The sequence below is a fragment of the Equus caballus genome, chromosome 16, assembly GCF_041296265.1.
Source record: "Equus caballus isolate H_3958 breed thoroughbred chromosome 16, TB-T2T, whole genome shotgun sequence".
Taxonomy (NCBI): domain Eukaryota; kingdom Metazoa; phylum Chordata; class Mammalia; order Perissodactyla; family Equidae; genus Equus; species Equus caballus.
The window spans coordinates 43,282,004-43,304,525 of NC_091699.1; the positions used below are offsets into that span (position 1 = coordinate 43,282,004).

Below are 22,522 nucleotides of genomic sequence, written 5' to 3' on the forward strand. Positions count from 1 at the left end.
ATCTGCAGCAAAAGAAAGACCGTGTCCTTTTCTGTAAAAATGTTACCACACTACCGCAGTGTGTTCCCTCATGGTCTGAAGTGTGGCACGTGTCTCTAGCCAGGGACATTGTGTGCGTAGGAGTGGCCCTCTGCTCCTGTGATGTGCAGCCATCTGGACTGTGGGGGTGTGCAGGGAACACACTGTTGATTCATATGCCATCCTCTGCTGGCATCTCTAAAATGGGCCCTCTGGCTGGAGCTGTGAAGAGGCAGGCACTCCCTCTCCCACGCCTTCTCCGAGTACTCGAGAGCGACAGGGATGTGAGGAAAAGTGCATAAAGATCCAGGAACATGGAGTGATGGTTGGGTGGTCCCTGGAGGCAACTGGATAGAAAGCCAGTGACTTTCTTGAATCCAGGTTTAGAATATGTGACTAGAAATATGAACCCCAGAATGATGATTCTCAAGTGGTGTTCCGAGGGCCCTGGAGTTCCCAGAAGGTACTGCAAGGATCCCTGCAGTGCACAGAGTGGGGGCTCTGGGACTTTCCTCTCCTCTCACCCCAGCAATCATAGTAGATCCACTTTTTTCTACTTCTTTGTTCCCTCTACCTGGACCACTCTCCCCACAGGTGTTTGCATGGCCAGCTTCTGCTCATCTTCCAGGTCTTGGCTTGAATGTCATCCCCTCTGGGAGGCCTTCCCTGACCGCTAGATTCAAGTTAAGGGGGGAGGGGGTGATAACAGGGAAAAATGAAGTACCTTAATTGAAGCTACAGTTCAGAGCTAAAAAGTTAGAAATTTGAGCCCGTGTTCAGCATGGATGTGGGTCATATATTTGCCTCCCCCATTATCGCCATCTCAGCATCCATTTATTGCTATTGTTTGTATAGCACTTACCATCTGTATACATTTGCAGTTTTTCATTTGTTTCTTTACGTATTTCTGACTGCCTCTCCTACCAGACAGTGAGCCTCATGATGGCAGGGACTAATCTATCTTCCTTCCTATCTAAAGGACCCATCACAGTGTCTAAAACACAGTAGATGCTCAATTTTATCCTGTGTGTGTGTGTATGTCTCATGTAGAATTTTTTTTGGGAATAAAACACACTTACACTGCTAAAATAAAAGTTTTAAAGCTAGTTATCTAGAGTAAGAGAAATGGAATCCAACTGTACTCCCTCCATGCTGTTTCAGACCAAACCTGGAGTTCTGTGCACAACCTCTGAATCATGAACTGTAGCAGATGCTAATTTTGCCTGGCTCCGACCCCCTGGCAACCCATTTACTGGGCAAGTATGCCCATCTTCCAGTGCCTGTGGGTGCTGCTGCCAATGGCTCACACCTGTGATCTTTACTGGAGGTGTGCCTCTGGATAACTGGAGTTGCCAAACTCCCTCCTGTCCAGAAGTGCCCTGGCGGCCCTCAGGCAGTGACTGACTAGAGCAGGGGTGCAGAAGCCCGGGCCCCTGGTCTCAAGTGGGACAGATTCTAGATCACAGTTGACTCTCTAAAACTCCCTGTAGGCTCAGACTCAGGCTCGGGCTAGATTTCCTATACAACAACATCCCTGCTTCACTTCCTTCTCTTCTGTATATGATTTCCCTCCCTCCCATTGGGGGTCCCCTACCAGCCCTCCCTTAAGAAATCAAAGTCATAGGGGCTGGCCCCATGGCCCAGCGGTTAAGTTTGCACACTCTGCTTTGGTGTCCCAGGGTTTTGCTGGTTTGGATCCTGGGCACGGACATGGCACCGCTCATCAGGCCACGCTGAGGTGGTGTCCCACATGCCACAACTAGAAGGACCCACAACTAAAATATACAACTATGTACTGGGGGGCTTTGGGGAGAAAAAGCAAAAAAAAAAAAAAATTGGCAACAGTTGTTAGCTCAGGTGCCAATATTAAAAAAACAAAAAACAGAAATCAAAATCATAGAGTCGCAAAAGTTCCTATCTCACATCTGGCTCTCAGGAAGACTGAAGACGCAGAAGTGGACTGAGGTAAGTGACCTGTGTATAGATGAGAACACCTGACACCCTGTAATATAAGAGACAGTGGGTAGAATAGGACTCTTTTTTTAACTGAAATATAATTGACATACAATGTCTTATTAGTTTCAGGTGAACATCATAGTGATTTGATGTTTATATACATTATGAAGTGATCACCACAATAAGTCTAGTTACTGTCACCATACAAAGTTATTACAATGTTATTGACTGTATTCCCTATGCTATACATTACATCCCCATAACTGGTAAATTTTTTAACTGGAAGTTTGTACTCCTTAATCACCTTCACCTATTTCACTCACCTTCTCATCCCCTCCCCACTCTAGTAACCACGGTTTTATGTTTGTTTTTGTTTTTTTTAGATTCCACATATAAGTGAAATCATATGGTATTTATCTTTCTCTTTCTGACTTATTTCACTTAGCATAATACACTCTAGGTCCCTCCATGTTGTTGCAAATGGCAAGGTTTAATTCTTTTTTATGGCTGAGTAATATTCCATTATATAGATAGATAGAAAAATATAGATAATCTCACATCTTCTTTATCCATTCATCTATCAGTGGACACCTAGGTTGCTTCCATATCTTAGCTATTGTAAATAATGCTGCAATGAATATCGGGGTGCACATACCCCTTTGAATTAGTCTTTTTGTTTTCTTCAGATAAATACCCAGAAGTAGAAATACCAGATCCTATGGTAGTTGTGTTTTTAATTTTTTGAGCCATTGTTTTCCATGGTGGCTGTACCATTTACATTCCCTCCAGCAATGCACAAGGGTTCCCTTTTCTCTACATCCTCACCAACACTTGTTATTTGTTGTCTTTTTGATAATAACCATTCTGACAGGTGTGAGGTGGTATCTCATTGTGGTTTTGATTTGCATTTCCTTGATTATTAGTGATGTAGAACATCTTTCATGTACCTATTGGCCATCTGTATGTCTTCTTTGGAAAAGTTTCTATTCAAGTCCTTTGCTCATTTCTTTCTTTCTTTTTTTTTTTTTTGGTGAGAAAGATTTGTCCTGAGCTAACATCTGTTGTCAATCTTCCTCTTTTTGTATGTGGGCTGCTCCCACAGAATGGCCACTGACAGACGAGTGGTGTAGGTTCATGTCTGGGAAAAGAAGCTGGGCCGCCAAAGCAGAGTGCTCTGAAGTTAACCACTAGGCCACTGGGGCTGGCCCTCTGCTCATCTTTTAATCAAGTTTTCTTTTTGATATTAAGTTGTGTAAGTTCTTTATATATTTTGGATATTAACCCCTTATTGGATGTATGAATTGTAAATATATTCTCCCATTCAGTATGTGGCCTTTTCGTTTTGTTGATGGTTTCCTTCACTTTGCAAAAGCTTTTTAGTTTGACGTAATCCTGTTTGTCTATTTTTTGCTTTTGTTGCCCTTGTTTGAGGAGACTGGTCCAAAAAAATATTCCTAAGACCCCTGTTAAAGAGCTGACTGCCTATGTTTTCTTCTAGGAGTTTTATGGTTTCAGATTTTACCTTCAAGTCCTTAATCCATTTTGAATTTGTTTTTGTGTATAGTGTAGGATAGTTGTCCAATTTCATTCTTTTGCATGTAGCTGTCCAGTATATCCAACCTCATTCATTGAAGAGACTGCCATTTCCCCATTGTATATTCTTGCTTCCTTTGTCATAGACTAATTGCATATATATGTGTGGGTTTATTTCTGGGCTCTCAATTCTATTCCATTGATTTATGTGTCTATTTTCCTGCCAGTACCGTACTGTTTTGATTACTATAGCTTTGTAGTATAGTTTGAAATCAGGAAGCGTGATACCTTCAGCTTTGTTCTTTCTCAAGATTTCTCTGGCTGTGTGTCTTTTGTGATTCCATAAGAATTTTACAATTCTTTGTTCCAGTTGTGTGAAAAAATGCCATTAGTATTTTGATGGGGATTGTGTTAAATCTGCAGATTGCTTTGGATATTGTAGACACTTTTTAACAATATTAATTCTTCCAGTCTGTGAGCACAGTATATCTTTCTATTTATTTGTGTTGTCTTCAGTTTCTTTCTTCAGTGTCTTATAGTTTTCAGAGTAAAGGTCTTTCACCTCCTTGGTTAGATTTATTCCTAGATATTTTATTCTTTTTGAGGCAATTTTAAGTGGAATTATTTTCTTGATTTCTCTTTCTGATAGCTTGTTATTAGTGTATAGAAATGCAACCAATTTCTGAATATTAATTTTGTATCCTGCAACTTTACTGAATTCATTTATTAGTTCTAATAGGTTTTTGGTGGAGTCTTTAGGGCTTTCTACATATAGTATCATGTCATCTGCAAATAGTAACAGTTTTGCTTCTTTTTTTCTAATTTAAATGCCTTTTACTTCTTTTTCTTGCCTAATTGCTGTGGCTAGAACTTCCAATACTATGTTGAAAGTGGTGAGAGTGGGCATCCCTGTCTTGTTCCTGATCTTAGGGGAAAAGCTTTCAGCTTTTCACCGTTGAGTATGGTGTTAGCTGTGGGTTTGTCGTGTATGGCCTTCATTATGTTGAGGTAACTTGCTTCTATATCTACTTTGTTGAGAGTTTTTATCATAAATGGATGTTGAATTTTTTCAAATGCTTTTCCTGCATTTATTGAGATGATCAGTGATTTTCATCCTTTGTTTTTGTTAATGTGGTGTATCACATTGATTGATTTTTGATCCTACACCCTGGAACCATCCTGCATCCCTGGAATAAATCTCACTTGATTGTGGTGTATGATCCCTTTAATGTATTGTTGAATTTGGTTTGCTATTTTGTTGAGGATTTTTACATCTATGCTCAATAGGGATATTGGCCTATAATTTTCTGTTTTTGTGGTATGTTTGTGTGGTTTTAGTATCAGAGTAATGCTGGCCTTGTAAAAAGAGTTTGGAAGTATTCTTTCCTTTTCAATTTTTTTGGAATAAATTGAGAAGGGTAGGTATGAACTCTTTAAATGTTTGGTAGAATTTGCCTGTGAAGCTGTCTAGTCCTGTACTTATGTTTTGTCAGAGTGTTTAAGTTACTAATTCAATTTCATTACTTATAATCAGTCTATTCAGATTTTCTATTTCTTCATGGTTTTGTCATAGAAGGTTGTATATTTCTAGAAATTTATCCATTTCTTCTAGGTTTTCCAATTCATTGACATATAATTATTCAAAGTAGTCTTTTATGATTCTTTGTATTTCTGTGGTGTCTGTTGTAACCTTTCTTCTTTCATTTCTGATTTTATTTATTTGAGCTTTCTCTGTTTTTCACTTGGTGAGTCTGGCTAAAGATTTATCAATTTTCTTTATCTTTCCAAAGAACCAGCTTTTACTTTTATTAATCTTTTCTATTTTTTTTTAGTTTCTACTTCATTTATTTCGACTCTGATGTTTATTATTTCCTTCCTTCTACTAACTTTTGGCTTTGTTCTTTTTCTGGTTCCTTTAGATGTAAGATTGGATAGTTTGTTTGAAATTTTTCTTGTTTCTTGACATAGGCCTGTATCACTATGAACTGCCCTTTTAGAATTGCTTTTGCTGCATCCTATAGATTTTGGAGAGTTGTCTTTCTGTTTTCATTTGTCTCAAGGTATTTTTTGATTTCCTGGTTGACCCATTGGTTGTTTAGTAGCATGTTGTTTAGTCACCAGGTGTTTGTGTTTTTGCCAGTATTCTTCTTGTAATTGATTTCTAGTTTCATACTGTTGTGGTAAAGAAAGATGCTTGATATGATTTCAATCTTCTTAAATTGATTGAGACTTCTTTTGTGAACTAACATGTGATTGATCCTGGAGAATGTTCCATGTGCACTTGAAAAGAGTGTGTATTCTGCATTTTTGAATGGAATTTTCTGTATATATCTGTTAAGTCCATCTGGTCTAATGGGTCATTTTAGGTCAATATTTCCTTATTGATTTTCTGTCTGGATGATCTATCCATTGATGTAAGTGGGGGTGTTAAAGTCTCCTACTATTTTGTATCGCTGTCAATTTCTCCCTTTATGTCTGTAATATTTCCTTTATATATTTAGGTGTTCCTATGTTGAGTGCATACATATTTACAAATGTTATATCCTCTTCCTGAATTGACCCCTTTATCATTATGTAATAGCCTTCTTTGTCTTTTGTTACAGTCTTTGTTCTAAAGTCTATTTTGTCTGAGATGAGTTTTGTTACCTTAGCTTTCTTTTCATTTCTGTTTGCATGGAATGTCTTTTTCCACCCATTCATTTTCAGTCTGCGTGTGTCTTTACATCTAAAGTGAGTCTCTAGTAGGCAGCATATAGATGGATCTTGTTTTTTTATCCATTTAGCCACCCTGTGTCTTTGGATTGGAGCATTTAGTGCATTTACATTTAAAGTAATTATTCATAGGTATGTACTTATTGACATTTTGTTAGTTGTTTTCATAGTTCTTTTGTGTTCATTTCTTCTTTTCTTGGTCTCTTCGTTTGTGGTTTGATGGTTTGCTTTAGTGTGATGTTTGGGTTCCTTTTTCTTTATTTTCTTTTGTATCTATTGTAGGTATTTGGTTTGTGGTTACCATGTAGTTCATATATATTGGCCTATATATTTATATATATCAGTCTATTTTAAGATGATAATTGCTTAAGTTTGAACACATTCTGAAAGCACTAAATTTTTACATGCCCCTCCCATTTTTTATGTTTTTGATGTCATATTTTACATCTTTTTATTTTGTGTATTTCTTAACTACTTGTTGTAGTTATAGTTAATTTTACTCCTTTTGTCTTTTAACCTTTATACTAGCTTTTTAAGTGGCTGTTTCATTGCTTTTACCAAATATTTGTCTTTACCAGTGAGAGTTTTTTCTTTTGTATATTTTCTTATTTCTGGTTTTGGCCTTTTCTTTTCCACCAAAAGAAGAGCCTTTAACATTTCTTGTAAGGCTGGTGTAGTGGTCATAAGCTCCTGTAGTTTCTGCTTGTTTTGGAAACTCTTTTTCTCTCCTTCATTCTGAATGATAATTTTGCCATGTAAAGTATTCTTGGTTGTAAGTTTTTTCTATCAGCACTTTATATCTTGTCACTCCCTTCTGGCCTGTAAAGTTTCTGCTCAAAAATCAGCTGATAGTTTTATGGGAGTTCGCCTGTATGTGACTTGTTATTTTTCTCTTGGGGCTTTTTAAGATTCTCTGTCTTTAACTTTTGCTACTTTGATTATAATGTGTCTTGGTGTGAATCTCTTTGGGTTCTCCTTGTTTGAGACTCTCCATTCTTCCTGCACCTGCACATCTGTTTCCTTCCCCAGGTTAGGGAAATTTTCAGCCATTATTTCTTCAAATTAGTTTTCTGCCACTTTCTCTCTCTCTTCTCCTTCTGGGACACCTATAATGCAAATGTTAGTATGCTTGATTTTGTTACAGAGGTCCCTTAAACTATCTTTCAAAAATTTTTTTTCTCTTTGTTGTACTGATTGGGTGATTTCCACTATTTTGTCTTCTAGATCACTGATTTGTTCTTCTGTATCATCTCATCTAATTTGTACCACCTAATTTGTAGATGTATCATCTACAATCTGTATAATCTAATTTGCTGTTGCTAATTCCTTCTATTGTGTTTTTCATTTCAATTATTATATTCTTCAGCTCTGATTCTTTTTTATACTTTGTAACTCTTTGCTGAAGTTCTTACTGCATTCTTCCATTCTTTTCCTGAGTTCAGTGAGCATCTTTATAACTGTTACTTTGAACTCTTTATCAGGTAAATTACTTATCTCTGTTTCATTAGAGTTTTTTTCTTGAGTTTTATCTTGTTCTTTTGTTTGGAACATATTCCTTTGTCTCTCCATTTTGTTTGACTTTCTGTGTTTGTTTTTATGAATTAGGTGAAACAGCTCCCTCTCCCAGTCTTGACTGAGTGCCCTTGTGTAGTAGTGTTTCCTGTGTAGACTGTGTGTGCTGGGCAGCTTTGGCAGGCTGGCCAGAGCTGGGGAGGGCATGAGCCAGGGGAGTCCCAGGGCACCCTGCATCTGGGGCACCTTGGTGGGCTGGCGGGAGCTGGTACGTGCCAGGAGTCTGGGGTGGCTAGAATGTCTGGGTTGTGCTCCTGCCTGCACTATCATGGTGGAGGGGGAACCAAAGAAAGCGGCACTCATCAGTGCCTCTGACCCTAGGGAGAGTTCCAGCAGTTCTCTGCCTGTTTGGAAGAAGCTCTAGGGTTAATAAATGGATTTTTTTCTTGTATAGTCTGAGTGCCCTTTAAACTGCTGTTTTTTTCTCCCCAAGTGGGCAAGCCTGTGTGTGGGCCCCTCAGTGATATTGCCCACTGCTGCAGGTCACTCTGTCAAGGGTGGGGTTGACATTGACACTGTGTCTCTGTCTCTCCTACCCATCTCTATGTGATCCCTCTATCATTTGTCATGCAGAAGCTGTTCACTCAGCCCTCAGTTCTTCTTCTTGAGGAATTGCCCCATATTTAAGTGTAGATTCAGTGTATGTGTGAGAGGAGGTGAGTTCAGGGTCTTCCTATGCCACTATCTTGGCCTTCTCTCCAGAATAGGACTCTTTAATAAGAAAGACTTTCGACTGGGATGCTGTCATCATGGGATAGGAAACTGTTTTGGAAGAGGAACCTGATTTGTTCTTTTGTCCTTGAAAGAGTAAAATGACAGTTTGTGTAAAAGAAGCTTCAGGGGCATATATGTCTCCTCAATTCAGAAAGAACTGTCTAACAGGGGAGTTCATAGTTTAGTGAAAGATTAACCACCCTATATTAGTTTTCTATTGCTGCCATAACAAATTACCACCTACTTAGCAGCTTAAAACAACACAAATTTATTAGTTCACAGATCAGCAGTCCTGGTACAGTGTGGATCAATTAGATCCTTTGCTTTGAATTTCATGAGGCCAAAATCAAGGTGTTGTTAGGGCTGTGTTCCTTTCTATAGGTTCTTTTGTGATCAGTCTGTTTCCAAGCTCATTTAGGTTGTTTGCCAAATCTAGTTCCGTGTATTTGTTGGACCGAGGTCCCCATTTCCTTCTTGGTTATCAGTTTGGGTCTGCCCTTAGTCCCTAAAGGCCTCCTCTGCTCCTTGCACATGGACCCAACATCTCAGAACCGTCAATGGCACATTGAATCCTTCTCATGCTTAGTATCTCTGTGACTTCCCCATCTGTTGCATCTCTCTTCTGCCTCCAGTCTTGAGCTTTTAAAGGGCTCATGTGATTAGGTTGGGCCCACCCACATTACCCAAGATAATCTCCCTATCAATTAATATCTATAATCTTAATTATATCTGCAAGTCCCTGTGCCATGTAATGTAACATATTTACAGATTTTAGAAATAGGGGTGGACATCTTGGTAGGGGGCATTATTCTGCCAACTACAGTTTTCCCCTCTGGCCCCTAAAGATTCACATTCCTCCCGAATGAAAAATATATTCCCCCATCTCAGGGTCTCCAAAGGTCTCCTCCCATTATAGCATCAACTCAAAGCCCAAAATGTCATCTAAATCTCATCAGTTCAAAAGTTCCATCATCTAAATCATGTAAATTATGTACAGGTGAGGCTCTGGGTATAATCTATTAAGTACAACTCCATCAGTGGACTTGTAAAACTAAAGAAATAAGTATCTGCTCCCAACAGACAGTGGTGAGACAGGCATAGGATAACAGTTACAGATACTCCAGTGCAAACAGAGGAGAAATGGAAGGTAAAATGGAGTGGCTAGTTCAATGCAGTTTTGAAATCCAGCTGGGCAAACTCCATTAGGTTTCAAGGCCTGCGAATAATTATCTGTGGTTATTGGCTCCACACTAAAAGCCTATAACACCCAGTTTTCTCAGGTGCTCTCTCATCCAAGTACTAACCAGGCCCAATCTTGCTTAGCTTCCAAAACCAGATGAGATCAGTTGCATAGGCTGAGGTGAACGACCAGGATGCTGCGGAGAGCACTTATATGGCAACACTGTGCCATGTAAGACACAGTGGATAGAATAATGACTCCTTAGTAAGGAAGACTTTGGACCAGGAAGCTATTCTCATGGGAGAGATGGATTCTCTTTGTTCTTTATGTTCCCAAATGAGTAGAACAGAGGCCTGTGTATATAACTTTCAAGGAGAGGTATTTCAGCTCAGAAACAGAGGAGTCCAACAGAGGAGTCTAACAGAGGACTCCAAAGATGGTTAAAGATTAGCCATCTACACATACTCTTTCATGAAGCTCTCCGTAGCCCTCTTTCTGTCATCAGGCCTGTATGCTTGCCTCTCATTCTCTCTTATACCAGGTTGTTCAAAATGGGTGAGGTCCTATCAGGGAACTGAGAAACAAACCAGAAGTCAGATTTAGCTAACTGTTAAAATCTTAGATGTTTAAGAGTGAGAAAAAATAGCAGTGTAAACCAAGTGTTATGTTATTAAGTAAGGATGTGAGTTTAGGTGTCAGACACCTTGGTCACACTCTCAAATCTTACTAGCTCTGTGATCTTGGGCATCGTACCTTAACTCTCTGAGTGTGAGTGTCTGCAGCAGTTTTCCCATGGGTGTGGTAACTCCTATCTGTAACGAGCTAGGCAAATCCAACCAGTGGCTAGATGGGAAGCATAGGTCTTGGCATACGGTAAGCATTCCTTAAGTGGTGGCTGCTGTTACTCTGTGGTCTTATATTCTAGTTTGTACTTCCTCTTCCGCTAGACAATCAAGTTCCTTGAGACCTGGCATAGTGTTTTACTTATCTTTATTATCTCTGCATTGCCTAGCATGTATTAGGTGCTCAGTAATTATTGAATTAAATACTTAATTGTCATTATTTCTCCTAGGACATTGCTAAAACCACTAGCCAAGTATTTAGGAGCTGGCATCTCATTCTATTAATTTCTATGGTTCCCAGGATCATAGCATCCAAAGGACCAAGATAAATCTGTCAAACCATCTTTAATGCAGATTTAGCAAAAGGAGTAAGTCATGCATTAAAACAAACTAAGGGGAAATGTGCGTGTGCAGAGATTCAGATGGTATGATCTCAGGCTCCCAAATGTCCATTTTTTTTTGTGAAGACTAGAAAAATAAGTTAACAATAAGTTTATATCGTATTTATCTGTTTCCATGGAAACTATTTCCCCATCTCTCTAGAATTTGCAGGCTTTTGTATAAGGCCAAGATCTTATGAAGACTTATATGTCCTTATACAATCTGTTCTCTCTCCAGCCCTGACCTCTTGGGCCTTATCTCCCAGCAATCTATTCATCACTCTCTCCACTCCAACAACACTGGGAAACTTGCTGACCCCCAAACCCTCTAGGCATGATATCACCTCCATCGAGAGTGACTGTACTAGAATGCAAGCTTTGTGAAGGCAGGGATTCTTCGTGTTTTTTACCTGGCACACAGTGGGGCTTCAGTAAGCAATCCTTGAATTGAGTTAGTCAGAGCCAGTGGCAATGCCTTAATGGTGGTCAGTATCAGACCACAGAACAAGTGGGCAGGAAAGGTATTCTGCCAGGCTGCATTCTCTAATATACTTTCAGGAACACTAATAACCACTCAGGAGCAACAACAATAATAAGGATGCGTTGCAATTATTGAGAGTGTACTATGTGCCAGCCCAGCCAAGTACTTCACAATCTTAGCTCATTTCAACTTCACCATCCTGAGGATCGGAGGAAATTCAGGAACTTGCCCAAGGTCACACACCTTGTGGAGAGGAAAGGATCTGCCTAACTATAGAGGATGAATTTTAAGGCTGTGTGAGCTTTACTTTCCAAATAGTGAGGTTTCATTTTTAACTTTTGTTATCAATTTGTTTTGTTATGTATGGGCAAAGGATGTGGCCTATTATCATGTCTGCCTTTGGAATCCATTTGAGGTTTTCCTTGGTGGTCTGGTATGTGATCAGTTTGCTTAAATTGTCCATTGAGTCTTGAAATGGAAGTCTTAGGATCCGAAGTTCAGTGTAACTGTCTATTAAGTCAGCCTTACTAATTCTATCATTTAAATCTTTTATTATTTTTTAATGCTTGATCTGTCAGAGGTTGAGAAAGTTGTTAGTATTTGAAAGTAATTGTTTTTAACTCCACTCTGTGTGTCTAACCATGTTTGCCATTTAAGTTTTAATATTTAATACGGATATCAGTACCAGACAACTGTTATTGAGATGTTTCTTTAGATTTTCAAGTACTCAAGAAAAGAGTGAGAAATGGAAGACTAGCTCAAATAGGGAGGTGACTACAATGAAAGAAGCCAATGGAGATGTAGGTGTCAACTTCAAGTATCAAATCAAAGTCACTTGGTGAGACGTGGGCAGTACAGCACGCTAGTTAGGAGCAGAGACCCTGAAGCAGACTGCCTGAGGTAAAGTCCAACGGTGCAATGCAGTAGATTGGGCAAGTTACTAACTGCACTATGCTAACGTTTCTTTGAGTGAAAACTCCTAGAATAATAGTACCTACCTAAAGAAGTTATTGTGAGGGTTAAACAAGTTAATATTTATAAAGTGCTTGGGAGAATGCTTATCACATAGCGATGTATAGGTAACTATTGCTAATATCATCTTTCACATCCGATTCCTTTCGATCAAAAGCTTTAATAGAACTTCCAGGCTTATAAGTACAATGTCATTTGCACTGTTTCATTTAATCAGTCAATCAATATTTATTGAGCACTTACTCTTGGGAGGCACTACGTTAGTTATTGAGAATATAATGGGCATACGGAGTCCCTGTGCTCATGGAGTTTACCGTTTAATGGTGAACACAGACATGAATCCATTAATTTTATAAGTTAGTGAAAATTGCAGAGATATCCAATGATATGAAGTAAAAGGATACAATGTTATGAGTATATATGAGGGTGCAGGATGTAGACTAGACTGGAAGGTCAGCTAATGGCCTTTCTGTGACATATTTGTAATCTATGGCTTTATAACAAATTACTCAATTTCTTAGTGGCTTAAAACAACAAACACTCATTATCTCACAGATTCTGTGGGTCAGGAATGAGGGATCATTTAGCTGGGTGGTTCTGGCTCAGAGTCCCTCATGAAGTTGCAGTCAGACTGTTGGGCAGGGCTACCGGCATCCAAAGGCTTGACTAGGGCTGGACGATCTATATATGATGGCTCATTCACATGGCTCTTGGCAGGAGACCTCAGTTTCATGGTACATGGGCTTCTCCATAGGGCAGCTTGAGTGTCCTCATTTTGTGGCAGCTGGCTTCCTCCAGAACAAGTGATCCAAGAATGTAAGCCAGAAGGAAGCCATAGTGTCTTTTATGACTAGGCCTCAGAAATCACACATGTTATTTCTATCCTATCCTATTTGTTAGAAGTGAGTTACTAAGTCCAGTCCCCAGCCAAGGGGAAGATACTTAGGCTTCACCTTATAAAGGGAATGTCAAAGAATTTGTGGACATATTTTAAACTACCATGTGATGAATTGGTGTTTTTTCTGAGATGGCTAGGATGATTATTGAAGATATTCTAGACCAGGGGTCAACAAACTTTTTTTGTAAAAGGCCAGATAGTAAATAATTCCAGTTTTTCGAGGCCATATGGTCTTTGTCACAACTACTCTGCCACTGTAGCATGCAAGCAAACATAGACGATATGTAAATGAATGGGTATACCAGTGTTTCAATAAACTTTTATTTACCAAAACAAGTAGTGGGCTGGATTTGGCCTGTGGGCTGTAGTTTGCTGATCCCTGTAGACAAAAAGGGAATAAAAGGGTGGTACATTATTCCAAGCAGAAGAAACAAAATGTTTCAGAAAGAGGAGATTTATTTAAGATTATGTAAGAGTATACAGATTTAAGAGTATACTGATGCATTTAAGAGTATACAGATATCTAAAAGAGAGTTTGTTCTTTTCATGTACTAAGAGGTTTATGGTAACCTTGTTTGTAATGGAAAAAAAAGCATAGGAAACAGTTATTTACACAGATAAGTCTAAAAACGTAAATATTATTGAGATAAAAACCAGAATGCAAAAGCTCTATGCAATATGGACAGCTGGAATTTATGTAAATTAAAAATGAATGCACTCTATTGTTAGATTTATGCAATTTAGGAGGACATACGTATGTAATAAAAGCACAGAAAACATGCATGAAAAAGATAGACACCAACTTTAAGATGATAGTTTCTCTTTAGAAGAATGGAGATGGGCAAGGTTGTGGGACATCAACAGTTTCTGTTATGTTTACAGTTTAAAAAAATTTTTAAATTGTGGTAAAATACATGTAACATAAAACTTAAACTTCTTGGGTTTTTTTTTTTTTTTTGGTGAGGAAGATTGGCCCTGAGCTAATATCTGTTGCCAATCTTCCTCTTTTTGCTTGAGGAAGATTGGCCCTGGGCTAATATCTGTTGCCAATCTTCCTCTTTTTGCTTGAGGAAGATTATTGCTGAGGTAACATCTGTGCTATTATTCCTCTATTTTTTTGTATGTGGGATACCACCACAGTATGGCTTGATGAGTGGTATGTAGGTCTGCATCTGGGATCTGAACTCATGAACCCTGGGTTGCTAAAGTGGAGTGTGTGAACTTAACCACTATACCACCAGGCCAGCCCCTGTCTTAACTATTTTTAAATGTACAGTTAAGTGGTGTCGAGTATGTTCACATTGTTGTGCAACCAATCTCTAGAACTTTTTAATCTTGCAAAACTGGACTCTGTACCCATTAAACAACTTCCCATTTTCCCCTACCCTCAGCTCCTGGCAGTCACCATGCTACTTTCTGTTTCTATGAGTTTGACTACTCTAGATACCTCGTATAAGTGAGATCATACAGTATGTGTCTTTCTGTGACTGCTTTATTTCACTAAGCATAATGTCCTTGAGGTTCAACCATTAGAATTCCCTTCCTTTTTAAGGCTGAGTAATATTGTAGTGTATTTGTACACCACATTTTGTTAATCCATCTATCTGTTGATGGACATTTCAGTTGCTTTCACCTTTTGACTGTTGTGATAATGCTGCTAGAACATGAGTGCACAAATCTAAAACAGAATTTTCTTTTTAAGATTTTATTTTTGCTTTTTCTCCCCAAAGCCCCCTGGTACCTAGTTGTATATTTTTAGTTGTGGGTCCTTCTAGTTGTGGCATGTGGGATGCCTCCTCAACATGGCCTAATGAGTGGTGCCGTGTTTGCGCCCGGGATCCGAACCGGCGAAACCCTGGGCTGCTGAAGCAGAGCACGCGAACTTAACCACTCAGCCATGGGGCCGGCCCCTCTAAAACAGAATTTTGATAAAAGAAGTGATCACTTAAATAGTACACTGTGCAAATATAGTAGCCTGAGGCTTTTCTCTTCTTCCATTCTCCCAACAGCACATGCTAGTCAAATTTTCACTCACACTATCCATCAGAACTGCTGTAGTTGAAGTTACTAATGACCTGTGTGTTGCTAAGTCCTGTGGTCAATCCTCTGGCCTCGTCCTGTTAACCCCTCAGCAGCAATTGATAAGGTGGCCACTCCTACATCCTGGACTCATTTTCTTCGCTTGCTTTCCAGGATGCCTCACTCCGGGTTCTCTTCCTACCTCACTGGCTATTCCTTTTCAGTCTCCTTTGCTGTTTCCTTCTCACTTCTCAGACACCATAATGTCGGATTGCCCATGGGCTCAGTCGTCTCCTCTACACTCAGTCCCGAGTTGATCTTATCTAGGCTCACTGTTTTAAGTGCTGTCTATTCACTGATCTCAAAATTGTAACTGTAGCTCTTACTTCTCCCCTCAAATCCATGCTCATCTATTCAACCGCCTACTCAACATCTCCACTTGAATGTCTAATAGCATCTTTTACACATACAAAACCAAACTCTTGGTTCCCATAACTCCCACTTCCCCACCCCAGTCTTCCCTATCTTGGTATTCCACCTCCATTCTTCCTCTTGTTCAGGCTAGAAGCCTTGAAGTCATCTTTTACTTCCCTCTTTTTTTAGTCCCTAGGCAATCTATCAGAAACTCAAGTCAGTCTCACCTTCAAAACATATCCAAACTCAATTTCTTCTCATTGCTTCCCTGGTCCAAGGTTCTGTCATCTCTTGCTGGGGTTATTCCAGTTGCTTCTTACTAGTTCCTATGGTTCTGCCCTTACCCCCAAACCCTCAACCTCAAACCATAGTGCAGTCCAACAGCTGGAGTAGTCCATTAAGGAAGTGCATCATGTCATAGTTTATCTTTGCTCAGAACCTTCTAGTGGCTACCTGTTTTTCTCAGGATAAAATCAGTGTCCATGGAATGGACTCCACATGTAGGATGCATCCTCCCATCACCCCCCACCCCTGCATTTCTCTGACCTAGTGCTTTCCCCATCCCTTACGCAGCTCTAGCCAGGCACTTAATCATTTGCTATTCCCTCTCCCTGGAATGTCTGCACAACTGTTTCCTTTAGCTCTTTGCTCAGATGTCACCCTTCTGTGAAGCTTTCCCTGATCACCCTATTTCAAATCGCAGTTGATCCCCCTCCTACCTAACATGTCCTGTTCCACCTTCTTGACTTATTTTCCTTTACAGCACTTATGACAAACTGATTTGATCTCCTTTGAAAACTATTTTGCCTCTTTCCCATTGGAATTTGAAATAAAAAACCCATGAGAGCTAGGATATTTGTCTGTTTGGTTCACTGCTGTATTTCTTGTATCCCCTGCATCAAATTATTATTTGAGTATATGAATCTGCCGTATCTTAAGACTGATGTGAGTTGATGTTTGAGATCATAGTGTTACTTTCCTGTCAGTTTCTCAGATTGGTTTTGTTCCTTAAGAGTGGGAATTATAAAATATGCCTTCAAATTCTTTGGTGCTCTTCCCTGGAATCTGAGCAGGCTTGTGATTGCTTCAACCAACAGAGCATGGCAGAAGTGATGCTATGAGACTTCCAAGGTTAGGTGATCAGAGGTCATGCAATCTCTGGCTTATTCACTGGAACACTTGCTCTTGGAGTCTGTACATCTGAACATAGGAGGTTGGATTACCCTGAGGCCGTCATGCTGTGAGGAAGCCCAAGCCACATGGAGAGGCCGTATATAGGTTCTCAGGTTGACAATTCCTGCTAAATCCAGTCTTCAAGTAATTTTCCAGCCAAGGTACCAGATATATGAGTGAAGAAACCATCTTGGAAGTGAGTCCACCAGCCCCAGCTGTTGCAGCCCCCTGACATCACACTGTAGAGACAAGTGACCCCTACTCTATCCTTTATGAATTCTTGACCTAGAACTCATGAGCATCATAAAATGGTGGTGGTTTGATACCTCTAAGTTTGAGGTGGTTTGTTACACAATAGAGCACCAGAAAAGTAAGGGGAAAAGGCCAGATAAAAATAGTAAATTACCTTTGGAAAGAAAGTTAAGTTTTGATTTTTTTTTTGTCTACTGAAGGAAGTATATGGTGTGTGCGAACATTATTCTGCCAGGCTCATCTTGGAAGCTACTGTCCATCCAGATTAACTCACTAGACTCTCGACTCTCATTAACTGCCAAGAAATGTCATCCTGATGAATCACTTGAGATTTCATGCTCAAAATTGGGAGTTCTTGGTATATTTCCATGTTGATCACCTGGAGAAACTGGCAGCTTTAGACCAGCTAAGGCCAACCTAGTTGTGAAATTATAGGAAAACATATAACCTGGAGATCAGTGGCACAGTAAGACATTAAATTTTGTGATGCTGCCAATTTTCTTCTTTTATTTTTACTCTGCTTTTAAAACTGAGAATGGGTGTGACTTGAAATACCAGCCAGAGATCAACATTTCAGAATCAGCTGCCTATTAAAAATTTGTGTGTTCTCAGAGCTGGAAAGGCCATTAGAAACCTACTCATAAAGCCTCTTATTCTACAGATCAGAGAGGAGAAGGGGCATACCCAAGGTCTCAGGTTGGGACTGCAAGCTCTTGACTCCTGACTCCCCATGTGATGCTCTTTCCTCTTAATAAGTGGGGTTTTTTCGTTTTTTGGTTTTTTTGAGGAAGATCAGCCCTGAGCTAACATCTGCTGCCAATCCTCCTCTTTTTGCTGAGGAAGACTAGCCCTGAGCTAACATCCATGCCCATCTTCCTCTACTTTATATGTGGAAAGCCTACCACAGCATGGCTTGCCAAGCAGTGCCCTGTCCACACCTGGGATCTGAACTCGCAAATCCCGGGCCGCCGAAGTGGAACGTGCACACTTAACCGCTGCGCCACTGGGCAGGCCCCCTGAATAAGTGGTTTTTAGGCTGTAGTCTGGTTCAAAGATGAACTTCGCGGGTTGTGGACCAGGCCCTATGAACCAGCTGAAATGGTACACAGTACGTTTTTGTGTGTACTTTTGTTCCCATTTCTGGAGAGAATCCACACCTCCCATCTGATTCTTAGAGAGATCGATGACCCAGAAAAGTGTTAAGTCTCACTGCACTTGATGATTTAATACTGTCATTTTAAAACTGCTGGAGTAAGTAAAATCTTGTACATCCTCCATACCTACACCAGATACTCCTGGGGAAATTCTTCAGTTGGTTAAGATCAGTCCATAATGGTGCATCTTTCAGATGCTTAGGGTTAGTTGGAGCACCTAGCAACCAACTCATCTTAACTGTCTGTTTAGAAAAATTTGGCAAGCGCACATTAAAATCACTTTTGTGATTCAAAGGCAACAAACAGTACAGGGCTAATTAGGTATTATTTTTCCTTGCAACCATTGCAGTAGTTGAGGGAAAGAGAGCTGGCATCTCTACAGATAAAGCGTGAAAACACAGAGGTTAACTTGATAGAAGTTTATTTTTCATGTACTCCACCATCCCATGTGGGTGTTCATCAGCCTTTTCACTTGGCATTTCAGGGAACCCAGGTACCTTTTATCTCGGTGTTCTGCTGTCATCTTGAGTCTTAGAGTCCTTTACTTTTAGCCAGCAGACAGGAAAAGAGGGAGAGTTGAGGACAGGGTAGGAGATTTTTATGGAAGTTGAATTCCTCATTTTTACCCACGTTCCAGTGGCCAGAAATAAGTTACACGGCCCCATCTCAATACAAGGGTGGTGGTGGTGATGCTTCCTAACAACGACTCTACCCTAATGAAGAGGAGCACAAATCTTTCTTGGGCAACTGGTCCTCTCTACCACAGTCAGAGTGAGCATTTTAAGGACCCTAAATCTTGAGAGATGGATGAAGTGTCTGAGATGGGACTTTTAGACAGTCCACAAAGTCTGCATATGGGTTATAATCTTCGCTTACCTGACTTGACACCTTAGGAATAAAGGTGCTCCTCAGAAACTATGAAGTCAGAATTGATTGAAAAATAATGTAGCTAAGATAGGAAAATTATAATTCTTGGATAATTAGAGATTTTATTTTGTTTTTTTAAGGAGTGACATAGAGGGTAAGGGTCCAATCTGGATTTTGAGCTGGTTTATATTATAAGAGAACTCTATAATTATAACAAAGAGAACTTTGTTTCCACTTTTTTCAAAACTATTGATATAAGTTTAGCTTTGTTATTGCATGTTTGCCCTGAAAAATATTTTCATTCTCGGTAGAAATTAGAACAGCACATGCCTTTACGCTATGTTTTTTATTTTCATTGTGTGGCTAAGTCGCTTCTTGATTATTTTTATTTGTTTCATACAATCTTAACCTCTTTCCTTAAATTATCTTATGATTTTTATTCTGGAACTGGAATTGGCTATGGTATGAAATTATCATGAATGTCATTCTCTGCTTTTTCCGTTAAGATGCTTTTAATGCCATATGGTATCAGAATTGGTGACCTGTGAAATGTCTTTCTCCTACTATTTACTGCAGAGCAACTCTGAAAAGTGACTGACTTTCCATTTTCTCTATGAGATTTTATTGGTCCAGTGATCCAGCTATCTTGGAAGTAATGTTGAGGGCTAAGTAGCTTTCTTTTTGAGGTTGAAGTTCTTATGTGACTTGCTCAATGTTGTGCTGGAACTGGATCGGCCCAAGAAAGCTGAACATTGGAAACGTGTTTTAGCAAGTAATGTTACAAATTAAATTAAATATACAAAGCTCACAATTAAAGAAATTGTATTAAAAACTCATAATTTCTTAATTTTTTGTTACATTTTGCTATGCTATATGCTATCAAGGTTATTAAATGTATTTTGTCCACATGGCAGAAATACTATACGATGGAGTGCTGTTGTGCCTCTCTTCCCAACTCTGCATCAGTGATGCCACTTAAGTAGCTTGAAGTTGGCCATGGTGGATGCTGGTTGTTAAACGTTTACCAGCAGCCCAGTGGACTCACCACACAGGTCATACTCCTCATAGGGTCGTGTTGAGACTTGAGAGACAAGTAGTGCCAGGGACATTGTAGATGCTCAGTAAAGGACAGCTGCTTTAAAGATTGGCCCTGAGCTAACAACTGTTGCCAAGTTTTTTTTTTTTCTTGCTTTTTTCTCCCCAAATCCCCCCAGTATATAGTTGCTTATTCTAGTTGTGGGTCCTTCTAGTTGTGGCATGTGGGATGCCGCCTCAGCGTGGCCTGATGAGCAGTGCCATGTCTGCGCCCAGGATCTGAACAGGCGAAACCCTGGGCCGCTGAAGCAAAGTGCGCGAACTTAACCACTCAGCCACTGGGCCAGCCCCAGGAGAGCTGCTTTAAAAAACATCATGCCTGGGGCCAGCCCTGTGGCGCAGCGGTTAAGTGCAAACAATCCACTTCGGCTGCCTGGGGTTTGCCAGTTCAGATCCTGGGTGTGGACATGGCACCGCTTGGCAAGCCATGCTGTGGTAGGCATCCCACATATAAAGTAGAGGAAGATGGGCATGGATGTTAGCTCACGGCCAGTCTTCCTCAGCAAAAAGGCGAGGATTGGCAGATGTTAGCTCAGGGCTAATCTTCCTCGAAAAAAAAAAAAAATCATTCCTTGCAGCTGGCCCAGTGGCATAGTGGTTAAGTTCACGTACTCCACTTTGGTGGCCTGGGGTTTGTAGGTTCGGATCCCAGGTATGGACCTAGCACATGCTGTATGGCATCCCACATAAAATAGAGGAAGATTAGCACAGATGTTAGCTCAATGACAATCTTCCTCAAGCAAAAAGAGGAAGATTGGCGGGGCTGGCCCCGTGGCCGAGCGGTTAAGTTCGCGCACTCCGCTGCAGGTGGCCCAGTGTTTCGTTAGTTCGAATCCTGGGCGTGGACATGACACTGCTCATCAGACCACGCTGAGGCAGCGTCCCATATGCCACAACTAGAAGGACCCACAACAAAATAATATACAACTATGTACCGGGGGGCTTTGGGGAGAAAAAGGAAAAAAAAAAAAAGAGGAAGATTGGCAACAGATGTTAGCACAGGGCCAATCTTTCTCACTGAAAAAAGAAATCATTCCTTCACAAAATCTCCGCCATTGCCACAGAGCCTAAAAATGATCATGATCAGCAGTCCAGGGCCTCCAAAAGGATACAGGATCTCTTTCTGTTTCTCTATTCATAAAATGGATTCAGTAATACTTGACTTAATCCCTTCCAGGGATATGTTAGGGGAAAAAATGTTCTAACTGATGTGAGACGATTTTGAATGATTAGAAAGCGCTAATTCTAATTCTTCTCAAATTGGAGGTTGAGAAGTAGTTTTGCACAGCTTTGCTGATTTGTGCCAGTGATGACTTTGAGAAGAAAATGTGCTATCGTCCAGAGCTGTAGCAGCGATTCCCCAGTGCTGGTCGCTAGACATGTGCACCATGGTCCATGACCAGGTCTTCTTGGGCTGCTGGAAACTAACAACAATGTAATAGTTTATCGATAAGGGGTGGCCAGTTTCCTTATCTTGGGAAAGACTATCTTTTATTGTGGGATTCTGTTCTTAGGACAATTTTTGCATTAACATGTTTTATCTTTGTGAAATAGCAATGATAGTAGATGGTAGTGGTGGGGGTAGAGTTAGTTTTAATGTCCTTACTTGCAAAAAGCTAGAAATTATGTTGGTCTCCTATTCTAATGGCCAAAGTGTTTTTTTGTTTTTGTTTTTTAATGTTCATGGTCTAATGGAATGTAAAGGCCTAGAATTACTCCATGTTGACTTTAAGTGATTTTTCTGGAAGCAATAGAATTAATGGAATTAATGGAGTTACTCCATAGGTGACTTGGTTCAGTAGCGTGGACATGTGTGAGCACTTTTGTTTACTCCCGTTGTTGGCTACTTTCATAAAACTGTTGATAATTATTATTAAGAAAATAAATGCATGAACTGAACAAACCTTATCTTTATCTCTTCTCTCTGCCAAGGCAACCTTCCAAAGCCTTGACAGAACTGTTCTTTTGAGAAGAGGCATGCAGAAAGTGAGCCTTCAAGCTTAAAATTGTAATTATGTTGTTTGCTTTTTACCTAAAGAAATATTCATCATATTCCAGAAGTTCTTGGATCCACATCTGGCTTTACCCATTTTTGTCTCCCCTCTAACACTGTTAATATTAATGCCAATTTTAATTTCTTGGCATCATGAGTGCATAAACATATCACCCACAGATGTGATTTTGAACAAGGACCGAAACTGTAAATTAGGAAGCAAGAGATTCACAGAGTTTCATCAGATCAGTTCACTCCAAAAAGTGGCACAGTTGTACTGAAAAGGTTTTAAATTGC

The 22,522-nt window shown here is 40.0% G+C and overlaps 1 protein-coding gene across 31 annotated transcripts in view; it reads left to right on the top strand.

Moving 5' to 3' along the window:
* The window catches only part of ERC2 (ELKS/RAB6-interacting/CAST family member 2), a 904,450-nt gene that overhangs the window by 242,523 nt on the left and 639,405 nt on the right, over positions 1 to 22,522 (top strand). The gene's annotated exons all lie outside the window — the stretch shown is intronic.